The sequence below is a fragment of the Rhinolophus ferrumequinum genome, chromosome 2 (genome assembly GCF_004115265.2).
Source record: "Rhinolophus ferrumequinum isolate MPI-CBG mRhiFer1 chromosome 2, mRhiFer1_v1.p, whole genome shotgun sequence".
NCBI lineage: Eukaryota > Metazoa > Chordata > Mammalia > Chiroptera > Rhinolophidae > Rhinolophus > Rhinolophus ferrumequinum.
The window spans coordinates 46,392,366-46,408,157 of NC_046285.1; the positions used below are offsets into that span (position 1 = coordinate 46,392,366).

At 33.3% G+C, this 15,792-nt stretch overlaps 1 protein-coding gene and 1 pseudogene across 9 annotated transcripts in view; both read left to right on the forward strand.

The window, feature by feature from the left end:
* Positions 1–15,792, forward strand: part of STXBP5L (syntaxin binding protein 5L) — a 231,754-nt gene that overhangs the window by 151,376 nt on the left and 64,586 nt on the right. The window lies entirely within an intron of this gene.
* Positions 14,441–15,318, forward strand: LOC117037547 (C-type lectin domain family 1 member A-like; annotated as a pseudogene).

Genomic DNA, 15,792 nt, shown 5'->3' on the forward strand with positions numbered 1-15,792 from the left:
CATTTGCATCATAGGGATACCAGGGCAAGACAGAACAAGGGTCTGAAATCCTAGTTAAAGAAATAATGACTGAAAACTTCCCTAACTGGCAAAGGAACTAGACATACAAATCCAGGAAGTGCAGAGAGTCCCAAACAAGGTGAACCCAAAGAAGAATCACACCAAGACACATCATTATTAATCTGCTGAAGGTTAAACACAAAAAGAAATCTTAAAAACAGTAAGAGAAAAGCCATTAGTTATGTACAAGAGATCTCCCATTAAACTGTTAGATGATTTTTCAACAGAAACTTTGAAGGTCAGAAGGGAGTAGAATGATATTCAAAGTGATGAAAAGAAAGACCTACAACAAACAGTACTCTACCCAGCCAGGCTAGTATTTAGAATTGAAGGAGAGAGAAAGATTTTCTCAGATAAGAAAATACAACTTAATAAAATGAAAGACTAAAAGAATTCAGGACACAAAATTAGTATACATAAATTCATCATGTTGTTATACACAGATAACAATCAGAAGGAAATTAAAAAAAACTTCACTTATAATTGCACCAAAAAAAAATAAAATACCTAAGAATAAATTTAACCAAGGAGGTAAAAGATCTGTACTTGGAAACTATAAGGCATTGAAGAAAGAAATTGAAGAGGACATAAATAAATGGAAGGATACCTATCAGGCTCATGGATTTGAAAAATTAATATCATTAAAATGACTGTAATACTCAAAGCAATCTACAGATTCAGAATCTTTATCAGAATTCCCATGGCATTCTTCTCAGAACTAGAACAGTATCCTAAAATTTATATAGAATTATAAAAGATACTGAATAGCCAAAGCAATTTTGAGAAAGAATAACAAAGATAAAGGCATCACACTCTGTGATTTCAAACTATACAAAACCATAATAATCAAAACAGTGAGGCACTGGTCCAAAAACAGACTCATAAACAATGAACAGAATAGAGACCCCCAAAATACACCCATGTCTATATGGTTAATTGACCTGTGACAAAGAAGGCAAGAATATACAATGTAGAAATAGTCTTTTCAACAAATGGTGCTGGAAAAATTGGACAGATACATCCAAAAAAAAATCTGAAACTGGACAATTCTCTTATACCGTATACAAATATGAACTCAAAATGGGTTAAATACTTAAATGTAAGGCCTGAAACCATAAAACTGGTAGAAGAGAACATAGGAAGTAAACTATTTGACATCAGTCTGAGCAATATCTTTTTGGATATTGCTTGATATCTTTTTGGATAATATCTTTTTGGATATTCTCTTGAGCAAGAGAAACAAAAGCAAAAATAAACAAATGGGAAGACATCAACCTAAAAAACTTTGCACAGCAGAGCAAACTATCAACAAAATGAAAAGACAACCTACTGAATGAGAGAATATATTCACAAATGATGTATCCAATAAAGGGTTGATATGAGGAACTCATACAATTTAACGACAACAAAAATCCTATCAAAAATATGGGCAAAGGACAGGAAGAGATATTTCTTCAAAGAAGACATACAGAGGGCCAACAGACACATGAAAAAATACTCAACATCACTAATAATCAGGGAAATGCAAATCAAAACCACAATGAGTTATCACCTCACATCTGTTAGAATGGCTATTATCAAAAAATCAACAAACAGTAAGTGTGGGCGAGGATGTGGAGAAAATGAATACTTGTGTAGTGTTGGTGGTACTGCAAATTGGTACAGCCACTATGTAAAACAGTGTGGTGATTCCTCAGAAAGGTAAAAATAGATCTATCATATAATCCAGGAATTCATTCCTGAGTATTTATCTGAAGAAAACAAAAGCACTCTTCAAAAATATATGCACCCCTATGTTCATTGCAGTATTGTTTACAATAGCCAAGATATGAAAGCAACCTAGGTGTCCACTGATAGATGAATGGATGAAGATGGGGCATATATACAATGTAATATTACTCAGAAATAAAAGAAAAAAAAGAAATCCTGCTGTTTGCAACAATATGAATGGACTAAGAGGATATTATGCTAAGTCAGATAGACTTAAGTCACGGCAGAGAAAGACAAATATCACATGATGTTACTTATATGTAGAAACTTTTAAAAATCAAAGCAAATGAACAAACAAAACAAAGTTGAAATAAATAACAAACTGATGGTTGCCAGAGGGGAGGAGAGTGGAGGGATAGGTGAGATAGGTGAAGAGGAATATACTCAATGATAGTGTGATAACTTTGCATGGTGACAGGTGATTACTATACTTACTGTGTTGAGCACATTGTAAGATATATAATAGTCAAATGTCTGTGTTGTACACTTGAAACTAATATATTGTATGCCAACTATACTTCATTTAAAAAAAAAAAAACAATGTCGGAGAATGAACACTACCTAATTTCAAGACCTTTTAAAAAACTTGTGTTATTGAGGTAGTCTCATATTAGTTCAAAGACAAATAGATCAATGGAACTCGATAAAGTCACCAGAAATAAACCCATATAGACAATGGATTTTTGACAAAGATGCAAAGTCAATTAAGTAGACAAAGGTACTCAAACATTGGATAGCCTTGAATAAAAAATTAACTTTGTAATTTTTAAAACTTCATACTTTGCACCAATTTTTTAAAAAATTAACTTACAATGGATCATGAGCCTTAATATAAATCTAGAAAAAAAGGAGAAAATTTTGTGACATTGAGTTAGGTGAAAGTTTTTTATATAAGAATAACATGTTCAATAAAAGAACATTCGGATAAATTGGACTTCTTCAAAAGTAAAAATGTCTGCTCTTCAAAAGACAGTTATGAGAATAAAGTTATACCACAGAGTAGGAAAAAATATTTGCAAAGCATATATCTGATAAAGGACTTGTATCTAGAATATATATTTTTTAATTTTCAAAACTCAATAAGATGAACAACCTAATAAAAATATGGTCAAAAGATCTGAATAGTTTACAAAAGAAGACATACTGATAATAAATAAGCCTATAAAAAGATACTCAACAGCATTCATCATTAGGAAATCAAATTAAAACTACAATGAGATATCATTATACATCTATTATAGTGGCTAAAATTAAAAAGACTGATTATGCCAAGTATTGGTAAGAATGTGGAGGAAACAGGACTCTCCCACACTACTGGTGAGAATGTATATTTGTATAACTAACCATTTGGCAGGTTCTTAAAGACTGATAATATGATCTAGCCATTTTATACCTAGTTATTTACCCTAGATAAATGAAAGCATATATCCATACTAAGACATTCATGGCAACCAGAAACTCATTTGTAGTAGTCAAAAACTGAAACAATGAAAGTCTCCGTAGGTAAATGGATTAACAAATTCTGGTATATGCATTTAATGGTTTACTAAGCAACACAAAAGAATGCATTACAGCTATATCTACAACATGGATGAATCTCAAAATAATTACACTGCATAATAGAAACCAAACAAAAAAGGGTTCATACTGTATGGTTTCATTTACATAAAATTATAGGAAATGAAAACTCATGAATTGTTACAGAAAACAGGTGGTTGCCTGGGGATGAGGAGAGGCACTTATGGGCAGGACTGGAAGAGAGGGTCGCAAAAGGACACAAACCCTTGGGCACGATAGATACGTTTATTAACTTGATTGTGGAGATTTTTTTATACGTGCGAGTATACATATGTCAAACTTTATCAAATTATGTACTTTAGAAATGTCAATGAAACCTTAATAAAGGTATTTTAAAAAAAAACACACATGAAGGGCAGAAAGCAGTGTATTCCTAGCAGAGTGAACCTCTGATAAGAAGGTTCTAAGGTGGTAACAGAATTATCTTCTATAAATAAAAAGAAAGCTGAGGAAGCTGGGAGTGTAGTCGTTGAGGGGGAAAATGGATTAAGATTTTGATATCTAGGTGAGCAGGGACAAATTATATAGCTTCTGGAACAATTATAAGAAATTCAGTTTTATTATAAGCAGGGGAATGATATGTTTTGATTTATGTCTTCAAATATCATCCATACTGCTGAAGAAAATATTGTGAGGCCAAAAAAGAAAGCAAGCCAGCATGCCAGTTAGGAGGCCAATATTGTACTCCTGGCAAGGAATGAATGTCGCTTTGACTAAGGTGATACCAATGTTGTTGAGAGAAAAGGATCGGTCCATGAACCATTAGCACTTAAACAACCACTAATTATAATTCAATGTGGGATATCGAGAGTAGAATCAAATATTACTCCCAGGTTTGGGCTTGAGCCATTGATTGTGTCATGATATTATTTACAAAGATGAAGAAACTAGGGTTGGGGCTTGGTAGTAGGAAATAAAGAGTTCACTTTTAAACATGTTAAATTTTCGTATGTCTGTCATTTAACTAAGAGAAGACGTCAAGTGAAGAGGTAAACAAATCTCAGGGCTGTGATTTGAGTCTTTAGCATATGGATAGTATGTAATGGCATAGAAATAAATGAAATTACCTAGGTGGGGAGGAGAATAGAAGGAGGGAAGAAGAGTGTACATAGAGACATCAGAAATTTCAACATTTAAATTCCAGAGGATTTACAAAGACGACTTGATAGAGAGAAAACATGAGAATATTGTTGCATAAGCCAAAATAAAGAGAAGTGTTTCAAGAAATGGACAGTCATATCAAATATTACAGATAGGATAAGTAGGATACGCTCAGAAAAGTGACTAGTGGGTCTTGCCCTGTGAAGGTTGTTAGTGATCCTTTAAAAAGTAATTTTGGAAAAATATTGGCATAGAAACCAAAATTGTATTAGACTAAGGAGTGGCAGGCAAGTGGGGAAACAACACAATTAGGTAATTCTTCCAAGATATTTGGTGCAGAAAATAGGTCAGTACCTGGATTGGAATAAAGTATTAAGTGGAGGATGTATTCTTTTTCATTTTAGATAAGGAGCATATTTTAAAGTTAATGTGAATACTGCAGAATAGAGATTAAGAGAACAAAAGAGAGATTGTTAGCAAAAGAGAGATTGTTAATAAGGGACAAGTGGGATAATTAAAGGAGCAAAGTCCTTAAGAAGGTGAGAGGGGATCGAAGCATATGTACAAAGATGGTGTTTAATAGGAGGCTGTCTATGTTGTAATAGACAGGGACATAGAAGAAAAGGAGAGAGCTACAGAATGAGAGGGATAAATTGAAAATGCATGATTTGGTTGAGAAATGAAACAAATGATTTTTATGTCTCTGATTTTCAGTTCTATATTTTAATAGGTTTCCTTTCTTTTTGAAATCATTTTTACAGTGTAAATTTTCTTATTCTAAAACTTTGTGTTGAAAAGTTGAAAAGAAACTATATTTAACTGTAATTAGTAGGTAAAATAAAAGGTTCCACCTTTGAATTAAAAAAATGAACTAAGAAAAATTAGGGGAGGTAATACTCAGTAATATGTCTGAGTTTTCTAGAGTTTAGTTAACAGTAATCTCAGTGTGAGTCAAACAAATAAAACACACTAATATAACTTAAGGCAGTGGTTCTCAACCAGGGATGATTTTGTCCCTTGTGGGACATTTAGCAATGTCTGAAGACATTTTTGATTGTCACAATTGGGGGCAGAGGTGCTCTATTGGCATCTAGTGTGTAGAATCCACAGATGCTACTAAAACTCCTACATCATACCACCCCACAACAAAAGATTATATGGCCCAAATATGGATCAAATTGGAAAACATTCAGACCAGAACATTTTATATGGTAAAAGGTAATTTGGTAAGAATATCCCCCAAATTATAGACTATTTATATGCATAGAGACATTTCTGTACTGGGTATTTAGTCTCCTAAAGAATGCTGACATTTTAACATTCACAAGTTGCTACTTCAAGTACTCTCTTATTTATATTACCAATTAAGATACATTATAGGTATATATCCTTAGAAATTATAAGATTGTCCTTAGAAAAATAACAGTTGATATAATTCACTGTACCCAGAGGAGGTTTTGTCTTCTGATATTCAATTATTTATTTACCATAAAATTTCTGTATCTGTTCTCAATCAGGATTTAGTACATATTTTCTAATGAATCGCTGTACAAATCTTCCAAGTTTGGCAGTCAATTTGCTTTACTTTATTCATATATCAGACATAAATATCTCCACATAATCTTGGAGAAATCTCATCATTTATTAGGAAAAGTGCAATTATTTGGCATGCACTTAGCACATTAATGGATACCTACTAGTGTCACTAATGGATTAACCAATTTAACTGATTTCTGTTGCTTTGGTTCTCATGTCTTCAATCCAGCTTTTACAGTATTTCCAAAATAAAAATTTAAGTGAGGGTCTTTCTTTTTCCAGATAGGATGTTGAAAGACATGAAAATCCTTCATCCCCATGGAAATGACAACAATAATAAAATCCTGTGATAATAACAATTATAAAATTAAAATCATACCTTCCATGGGGCTACTGAAGAGTGCTAGATTGAAAAAGCACTGATTAACTGAATTCCAGAGACAGAAGAGCCATAAACAGATGAAAGCTGTAGCTGCTTTCATGCCTGGACAAGTGAATAACCTAAGCACAGGTGGGGGAAGAAATGGACTCTTCATAGATGGACAGCAAAAAATAGGAAAAACCAGTGAGTTTTAATAACTGGACTGGCTTAGTGAATGGGATCTGAAATAGCTCTAAACACAAAAATGTATTATTCAGTTGGGCAATTTTCCCACCTAACCCCCACCAGTCCATGAATTTTTCTGAGAAAGTAGCAGTGTGAGTAGACTGGATAGCAGACAGAATTAATACAGTGTCAAAGTGCTTGCATTCTGGGGTTATAGAATTTGACCCAAGGTGAATTAAAATATCTGAAGCTGCATTCCAATTGTCTCCCGAGAAAAATACTAAGATTAGAAATAAGACCCCTGGAAGGCGGCCGATGCTCAGTTGATTAGAGCATGAGCTTTGAACAATAGGGTCGCAGGTTCAATTCCCACATGGGCCAGTGAGCTGCACCCTTCACAATTAGGTTGAAGGACAACGACTGATGAGCCCTGGAAAAACACACCATTCTCTAGTAGTCCCCAATAAAAAAAAGGAGCCCCCTTGCAAAGGGAGTGTGAATATTTGAGTGTTGGACTGAAGACCAAAGAGAAATCTTGGTTCAGTTTTAAAGGGAAACTTAATCTAATTAAAGCTGAGGGTCAGCTGCAGCTCAGTTCAATACTTTTAGAATCTGAATAGTTAGCATTTCACTTGAATAACAAAGGAAATTTTTTTAAAAAGGAGATACATGTATCTATCAGAAATTTAAAAACATACAAAGAAGCAGAAAATTGGGGGCGGGGAGTCAATCTAAGCAGACCCATAGATGACCCAAATTGAAATTAGCAGACAAGAATTTCTAAACACTTATAAGATGGATTAGAATAGATGAATATGTTGGTGAATTTCAGGAGAAACTGAAACTCTAAAAAAGAATCAAATAGAAATTTCAGAAATAAAAATATCTGAAATGAAAAGTTTACAGTATTGTTTTAACAATACATTGGATGGCCATGGAAAGATATCAGTGAATTTGAATACAGGTCAACACAAATGATCCAAACAGAAACAGAGGTTAAAAAATAAATAAATAAAAGCTAAGTGAGTGTCAGTAACTTGTGGCTGAATTTTCTACTGCATTTGAAGAGAAACATGAACTCCAAGAACCAAGAGGATCAGAAAACCCTAAACTAGAAAAACACAAAGAAACCATACTTAAGACTTGATAGTAAAACTACTAAAATCAACATCAAAGAGGAAATCTTAAAAGTAGTAAATAAATATGCGCAAGCATGCACACACACACACACACACACACACACCCATAGGGACAATGATATGAATAATGAGTGATTTCTCATCAGAAATAACTGGAAGTCAGAAGACAACAGAATCACATCTTTTAAGTGCTAGAGAAAAATAATTGTAAATTCAGTACTCTATATCTAGCAAAAATATTTTAAAATGAAGGTAAATAAATCTGTCATCAGCATACCTGCACTACAAACCATAGTAAAGGAGGTTTTTAAGGCTGAAGAAATATTATACCATGTGGAGATTTGGATATACAGTAAGAATGAAGACCATTAAAAATAATAAATATGTGGATAAATATAAAAGATTATTTTATCTTTTCTTAATCTTTAAAAGTTAATTTACTCTTTAAATTAAGAACTAACAATGTATCATGGGGTTAATAATGTGTAGAAGAAAAATATGACAATAGTAACAAAGGATGGGAGGGAGGTAAACAGAATTATACAGTAGTAAAGCTTTCTCATCATAAAAGAAATATATATATACAATAATTATTAAAGGTAGATTGTAATAAATTATAGATGCATATTATAATTCCTAGAACAACTAATAAATAAAACAGAGGGGTATAGTTAAGTAGCAAAGAGAAGATAAAATGGAATACTAAAAAAATATTTGATTTTCTCAAAAGACAGAAAAGAGGAACAGAGAAGACAAACTGAAAACAAATAGGAAGATGATAGACATAAATCTAACTTCATCAATGACTACATTAAATGTAAATGGAGCAAACATTACCCCCAAAATGGGCAGACATTGTGAGACAGAATGAAAACAAAAGACACAACTATATGCTATTTATAAGAGATGCACTTTATAAAAACACACAAATAGATTGAAAGTAAAAGAAGGGAAAAAGAATTCCATCAAAACACTAATCCCAGGAAAGCTGATATAACTATATTATGAGATGAAGTAGATGTCAAGACAAGGACATAGAGAGACAGTTCAAAATTAGAAAACAATAGCTTTATCAGGAAGATATAAAAATCCTATACTTGTATAGACCTAATAAGAGATATTCAAAATATATAAAGCAAAAATTGTCAAAACTAAAAAATGAAATTGACAGATCTACAATCATATCTAGGGATTTCTACTCATCATTTCTACTCAGTAACTGATAGAATACACAAAAATTGGTAAGGATATAAAAAAATGTAAGCAATTCTTTTAACCAAAATTGATCTGACATAAACAGGCACCTACATCATACAAGTGAAGATATAGATTCTCTTCAAGTAGACATGGAACATTCACAAATACAGACTGAGTCATAAACAAGTTATAATGAATTATAAAGGATAGAAATCAAGCAGAATACGTTCTCTGATGACAAAATAAGTTAGTAACCAATAACAAAACTATGTCTTAAGATCCCCAAATACATATTTGGAACTTAGGAATAGCTCATGGCTTAAAAAATATATCATAAGGGAAATTCTAAAGTATTTTTGACTGAAAGTATAAACAAAAATATCAAAATTTGTGAGATGTTGCTAAAGTAGTACTTAAAGGAAAATTTAGAACATTAGATGCTTATATTAGAAAAAAATAGATCTCAAATCAATAATCTAATCCTCTTTGTTAAGACACTAACAAAAAGAAAAAGAATGTAACCCAAAGTAAACAGAAAGAAGGAAATATAGATTGGATATCAGTGAAATAAAGGGCAAACAATAGAGTAGATCAACAAAACCACAAGATATTCTTTAAAAGATTACAAAGATTTGTAAAACACTAGCAAGGCTGATCAAGAAAGAAGAAAAACCATAAATAACTAATACCAGGAATGAAAAGGATTCTACAGACATTAAAAAAAATAAGGTTATGCATAACTATATGCATGTAGATTGACAATATTTATGAAATTAAGAGATTTCTTAAAATAAAAAATACAAAAGCTGACATTAAGCACATTGAAAAATACAAATAGCTACCTATATTTTAAAATTTTTTGAATTCAAAATTAAATATCCATAGCAAAGAAAACTGTAGGCCTCAGATATCTTCACTGATTAATTATCTGAAACATTAATTATCTTCACTGATTAATTATCTGAAACATTCTCTAGAAATTGTTCTAAGATGATACAGAAAATGAAGAAACATTTATTCAAAAAAATATACTACAACTTGGGGAAAAAATGAGAGTTTGTAGCTCTCTTATGCAAACAATAGTAGGGAATAGAAAAAAGGGGGAACTCTTCCTAACTGGTTATCTTAGGCCAGCACAATGTTGAAACACAAAACTTGACAAAGACAGATTAAAGTAAAAGCACAGGCCAGTCTCATTCATGAACATAAATGCAAAAATCATAAATAAAATACTAGCAAATGCAAGACAGACATACATAAGGTAAAACATCATAACCAAGGTGGGTTATCCCAAGTTTAATATTTGAAAATCAATCAATTCAAAATACCTGTTTAATATGATAAAGGAGAAAATAACATGATAATGATAGTCTATGATGAACCATGTATACAACAGTGTATACCATATAGCCTAAGTGTGTACTAGGCTATACCATCTAAGTTTGTGTAAGTGCACTCTATAATGTTTGCACAATGACAAAATTGTCTAGCAACACGTTTCTCAGAACATATCCTTGTCATTATGTGGTGTATGGCTGTACATGCAAAAAAACAAACAAAAAAGCACTTGTCATACTTTTACATATATTTATGATAAAAATCCTCATAAAATCAGGAATAGAAGAATATTTCCTCAATTGAACAAAGCCCATCAATGAAAAACCTACAAATAACATTATACTTGATTGTGAAATATTAAATGTTTCTCTACTAAAATTGGTAAGAAGAGAATGATATCCACTCTCATCAACTTTGTTCAGCATTGTACCTGATGACTTAGTAAGGGTGAAAAGCAAAATTAAAAATAATATGCCTAAGGATTAGAAAGAAATTATTAAAGCTCTTTATTTGCTAATAATATTATGGTGTATGTAGGAAATTCAAAGGAATATACAAAAAAGCTACAGAAAATACGTGTACTTAGCAACACTGAAGAATACCAGTCACTATACAAAAATCAATCATATTTCTGCATAATAACAGCAACCAATGAGAAATGTATATATTTTAAGAATACCATGTACATGATCGACTTCCAGATAGCAACCTAAAGAGCACCATGGAAATATTTTCCAGAGGAAAAAGCCTAACTGGTGAAAGCTATTTTTAAAAAACCAATCACTTAAAGTCTCTAGAAATTGTTCTAAGAGGATACAGAAAATGAAGAAACATTTATTCAAAAAAATATGCTAAAACTTGGAGAAAAAATGAGAGTTTGTGGCTCTGAGCCACAATCCTGCCTTCCAGTTGCCAGTATTTCTCATAACCTCCATGTTGAAAAGGCCAAATTCTTGGTGAGTGTGGTCAAGAGATTAGAGGCTCCCACTCCCTGCCAATCCTCTACTTATAGGACAGAAAGTCTATCCCAGGCATAGCAAGCTAGAAATACTGAGACCCTGATTACCCTCACCCCCACTTGCTCACAGGGCAGACGTTTCATACCAGAAGAGCCTAGCTTAGAAAAATAGAGGTTACCACCCTGCCAGGGCTCAGACTAGTGGCTCAGAGGTTTTGCCCAGGGGAAAAGGCAGTCTTAGCAAACTCTAAAGCTCTCCCCAAAGGAACTAGCTTTATTTGAAACACAATTTGGGGAAGTTCAAGCCTAAGGATGACATCAAAACCAATGAAGTATTTGGGAGAAATCAAATGAGAGACTGGTAGCTCCTCTTAATTATGAGCAACCAGCCAAACCATAGGTGAGTTGGTTCACTAGAGAGAACCAAGAAAACACACAGCTAAGAAGACCTCTCCAGGATTTAAATCTCAAAGATTGGCTTCAAATATGACCCCTACCCAAACTTAAATTGATTAGAATGTTTTATATATATATATATATACATATATATATACATATATATATGTGTGTGTATATATATATATATATATATATATATATATATATATATATATTTCTACCAGTTCTAAAAGTTCTACCAGAAACATATATGTATTTCTACCAGTTCAAATCTACTGTGGAGTCCCTAAAATTATATATATATATAATAAGAATCAGCACTCTTGAAGGTAGGTTGATAGAGACTATGTGTTATAAAGAATAAAGAGGTAAAAAAGAGGAAAAAATAACAAAACTTCAGAGACGTGAGGGATATCTTAAGTGTATTAATACAATAATAAGTAGTGTATTAATATAATAATAAGTGTATTCCATAATAAGTAGAAGGAAGGAAAAGAAGTAGAAAAATATTTAAAGAGATACTGGCTGAAAACTTACAAAATTTGATGAAAAATATTAATGTACATATCCAACAAGCTCAACAAACTCCAAGTTGTATAAGTATAAAGATATCCACAAGACACATTGCAATAACAATACTGAAAGACAATGAGAAAAATCTTCAATGCAGTAAGAGGAAAATGACTTGTCACATCCAAGGGCACTCCAATAGGATTTATAGCTCATCAGAAACAATAGAGGCCAGAAGGCAGTATGATAACATATTCAAAGTGCTCAAAGGAAAAATACTACCAACCAAAAGTTTTATATCCAGTAAAAGTATTTTTAAAAAATGTAGGTGAAATAAAGACATTCCAAGATAAACAAAAAAACAGAATTGGTTGCTAGCAGAGCCACCTTATAGGAAATACTAAAGTTCTTCAGGCTGAAAGAAAGTGACCCCAAATGGTAATTTGAATCCACTCAAAGTAAAAAAGAACACAAGGTAGTTATGTAACTACAACATATAGTATAAATACGTATTTCTTCTCTTACTTGATTTAAAAAGCAATTTATGAAACTATAAAATTATATTGTTTGGCCTACATATAACATAGAAAAATGTAATAGAAGGTCTGACAATTAAGTTCGTGAACTTGTTGCAACCATGTTGCTAACCTTAATTTGATATCAGTGGGATTATTCATTATGAATTTGTACCAACTGGACAAGCAGTTAACCAAGTTTACTGTTTGGAAGTGCTGAAAAGGCTGTATGAAAAAGTTAGACGACTTGAACTTTGTGCCAACAATTCATGGCTCTTGCATCATGACAATGCACCAGCTAACCCAGCACTGTCTGTGAGGAAGATTTTAGCCAGTAAACAAATAACTGCATTGGAACATCCTCCCTACTCACATGATCTGGCCCCCAATGACTGCTTTCTTTACCCGAAGATAAAGGAAATATTGTAAGAAAGACATTTTGATGACATTCAGAATATCAAGAGTAATACAATGACAGCTCTGATGGCCATTCCAGAAAAAAGAGTTTCAAAATTGCTTTGAATGGTAGACTAGGGGCTGGCTTCAGTGCATAGCTTCCCAAGGGGAGTACTTTGAAGGTGACCATAGTAATATTCAGCGATGAGATATGGAGCAATTTTTCTAGGAGTTCGTAAACTTAATTGTCTGACCTCATATTGTTTTTCCAATAACAACACAACGAAGGAAGTGGGTGGGACCAAAGTTGTATTTGCATAAGCAGATGACTGCAGATGAATATAACAGAACAAATGAAGAGAGCCAAATGGTAAATCAGAGGTTAATATACAAACTTGATAAATATATGTTTGCTCTTTTTTCTTCTCTCACCTTTTATTAAAAAAACACAAAATTATATAAAGCACTAATTATAACAATATATTGTTGTTCTTCTAACACATATAGATTTAATATATATACCAAAAATAGCTCATAACTGGGTAAGAGAAGATAGAGCTATAAAATAGTGACACTTGTATATCTCACTGAAATTAAGTTAGTATACATTTGAAGTACATTCTATAGGTTAAGATATATATATTAAGACTTAGAGTTACCAGAAAAAACTTCAAAAACATAGTGAAAAATTCATTAAAGATATCAGAGAGTTAACCCTAGAAAACTATACTTAATGCCAAACAAAGCAGTGAAGGAGTATTAGAGGAATACAAAATGACATAAGACATACAGAAAACCAAAAGTAACATGACCGATGTAATCCAACTATATCATGAATATTAAATATGCATAGATTAAACAATGCTATCAAAAGATAAAGGCTGCCAAGCCAAATTTTAAAAAAAAATCTAAATCCAACACTATGCTGACCAAAAGTGACACAATAAGATACAAACAGGTTGAAAATAAAAGGATGGGAAAGATTATGCAAACAGCCAACTTAAGAAAGCTGGAGTAGCTATACTAATAGCACACAAAATAGATTTTAAAGCAAAAAGTACTAGAAATAAAGAAGGACAATTAAGATGATAAAATGGCCAATCTATCAAAATGATATAACAATTATAGGTATAAATGCATCTAACAACAAAGCTACAAAGTGCATGAAGCAATATCTGATAAAATCAAATAGAGAAATAGATAATTCAACAATAATTATTGGAGGTTCAGCAGGGGAACAGTGGTTTCTGCCGGCATTTTTGTCTGGGAGGATGCTGCCCCTCCAGCCCTCGCCCTAAAGTCAGCTGGTTTGGTTTCTCCCCATATGTCCCTGCCACCTTTTGGCTTGCTGCTCCAACATTGGGGCTCAAAGCGAGTGACTCTGTCAGTGAGATTGATGTAGGCCAAGTACAGTAGCACGAGGAACATGCTGCAATGCTGGCTGCCAATGAGGACACTATCATGAGCCTGCATTCTCAGACTTTTATTGCAACTCATCTGCCAGAGCCTGGGCACAAAGGGCACTAGCCTCCCTCTTCCACTTGGCATCCCGTGGCCCAACCCTTCTTACTTTGTGCCTAGTGCTGCTGATTAGCCTGGCAGCACAGGGGCTTGTATTTTTTCAGTACTACCAGCTCTCCAATCCAGCAAGACAGGATTTCTGAAAAGGAAAAAAAAGATTGGGGAATCTCTCCCAACAGCTGCAATCTCTCCAAGCTCAGAACAGGAAACTTGTAGTAACTCTGCAGTGTGTGGCTGAAAAAGCTCTATAACAAAACTGGAGAGCACAACGTAGCCCATGCCCAGAAAAATGGAAGTGGCATGGAGACAAATGCTACCAATTCTATAAAGAGAGCAAGAGCTGGCAAAGCTGTGAATATTTCTGTATTGCTAAGAAGTCAACTATGCTGAAGATAAACACACAAGAAGTGCTGGAATTTGCCAAGTCTTAGAGTTACACTGAGCTTTTCTACTCATATTGGACAGGGCTATACCACAAAGGAAGTGGCAAGGCCTGGCTGTGGAATGATGGAGCCTCTTACACCTCTGAATTGTTTGATATAATTATAGATTTCACCAACCTAAGAAGCAGAGACTGTGTGACCATCCTCTATGGAAAGGCTTTTTTTTTTTTTTTTTTTGAGAGATTGCAAAGAGTTGAGGCAGTGTGCATGTGAAAAAATGGTAGCCACAGTCAAGCTTAGGGAGACTCCATTAGCTTCTTTGAACCATTACGTAGAGGTAATTGACTGTCCAGATACAACTACAACTTGAAGCTCCCTTCAGAGACACTGATGAGCAGAACAAAAGTTGCACTTGTAACAGTTTGGTTTTAGTTCCTATTTTCTTCCATTTGATCCATATTTATACAACAATTCAACAAAATGATTGAGCCAAGCAAGGTCAATGCAAGGGATATTAAGACATTGGAAAGTAGGGGGAAAAAATCAGGAAAGGCAATCCCTCTGACTGGCACAAGAAGGATTTTCATGTTTCCTGCTCAGGATCACCAGCATTTCTGAGCTTCAGTTCATGCACATATTTACTAGTCAACAAGAAGTATTATTCCTGTATCACCAACTGGCCCCAGAAACCCATAAAGTTGCAACCCACCTTCTTGACTTTCAGATAACTTTCTAGTGTTCTTTCCTCTCAGCATCTAATATCTTTCTATTTCCATGTCTTCTTTAATATTTGGAGAAGTGAGAAACTTAGAGGAAATAAGTATATGTAACATCTTTTGGTCCA